Genomic DNA, 1,737 nt, shown 5'->3' with positions numbered 1-1,737 from the left:
CCCGCTCTGCGCGACCCGTGGGGCACTGGACGGAGGGGCACCTGGTACTGGGAACCCCTTTCCCGCCCCCTGCAGAGCTCCAAATCCGGGGTGCACCCCCCCCCCCCCTTCCATCCTGCACCCCTGAGGGATGTGCGGCCGCACAGCTCCCTCCCCTCGGGGGGTGCAGAAAGGAAGGGGGGGCAGCTATGCCAACCCCTCATCTATCAAGGCGGCACCTGCATGCGGGGATGAGGAACGCCCTCCCCACCCCCCAAATCCCCAGCTGTTTTCTGCGATTTTAGCTGCATTTCACACATACCCCGATATACCTGCGCTCCCTCCTCCCTCCAGCCTGGGACTCACTGGGGGAGGACGGTGCATCACCCTGTTTCACCCAGCAGCGGAGAGTACCCGCTACCTTCGTCTGGCAGGATTCGGCCCCACGGGGGATGCCCGTGCTCAGCCCCCCCGCCATATCAAGGGCTTGAGGTTTCCCGGGCACTGTGGGATGCTGGGGGTGTGGAGTAGGTGGGAAAGGGTGCGCCGAGGCTGTGGGTGCTCTGAAAGGGAGGGAAGAGCCGTGAGGTGCGCTGGGGTGAAGCAGGGAAGGGCTTGGGGACCCCCGTGCTACGAGGTAGCTCTGGGGAAGGAGCCGGCTGCGATGGACTTGTTCTCCCCTCGATGCATTTTGTTAACGCCGATCTCCTCTTATTTGGGAGCTTTGATCTGCTTATTTTTATAGTGATCGCAAAAAATAATAATAAATATATATATATATATATATATATATATATATATATATATAAAACGAAACCGCCCCACCAAAAAAAAATCCCTCCCCTTAAAGAGGGGGGGAAAAAAAATAATATTATCGTCGACATTATTTTCTCCTCTTATTTCTGAATCCCTCCCAGGCGGCAGCGCTATGGAGAGGTTCGATGACAGCGAGCCCCGCTGCTTTGCCCGCAGGCAGGACCGGGCCGGGGCTGCCGGTTCCTCACCCGCGTACGGACAGGGAGGTTCGGCAAAGAGCAGCACCAGTATTAAAAAAAAAAAAAAAAAAAAAAGTAAAAATCACCACCTTCAAAAATCCTCAAATAACCCCCAAAATCCGCCGTTTCAGCAGAGCTGGTTGCATAAGTCGGGATGGGATGGGTAGGGTCTTTTGTTTTGTTTTGTTTTGTTTTTTTCCTAGGCTCTTTGTCTTTGTCGGGGAAGCATCCCCATCCCGGTACGTCCCGTCGGGGTCAGGTAACGGCGATGGGAGACGGGACTTCCACCCCCCCCGCCGCCCCTCTTGGAGACCCCGCTCCTCTCCCGGGGCTCGATGCGGTCGGTCGGATAATGGGGCGGCGGGACTTTGTTTAACCCCGCTGCCCTCGGGGCCAGGGGTCAAGAGCTTCCTCTTCCCCCGGGGCACGGCGGAGAGGCCGGCCCCCCCTCTCCCCGTCGCGACCCTCCCGGTACGACCGGCACGGGACCCCGCAAATCCCCATCAACCCCGGGCATCGAGAGGCTGAGGATGGCTCCGGGTGGGTGTTTTGGGCGTGCGAGCGGTGGCCAAACATCACCCCAGAGCAGAGGGGAGGGATGCGGAAAAGCAGCCCCTGCTCTCCAGCATCCCCCAGCTCTGCCTTCCCCTCCCGGCTGCAGGAAGCCTATTTTAAAGGGGTGCCGGTTTTAAGGGAGTTTTAACCCCCCTCCGCAGGCAGAGGTGTCTCAACTTTCACCCTCGGGAGTCAAGAAAGGGGAGAA

Source organism: Apus apus, chromosome 10 (assembly GCF_020740795.1).
Source record: "Apus apus isolate bApuApu2 chromosome 10, bApuApu2.pri.cur, whole genome shotgun sequence".
In the NCBI taxonomy this organism is placed as follows: domain Eukaryota; kingdom Metazoa; phylum Chordata; class Aves; order Apodiformes; family Apodidae; genus Apus; species Apus apus.
The sequence above is the reverse complement of the archived record's forward strand: the minus strand, read 5'-3'. Positions refer to the sequence as shown.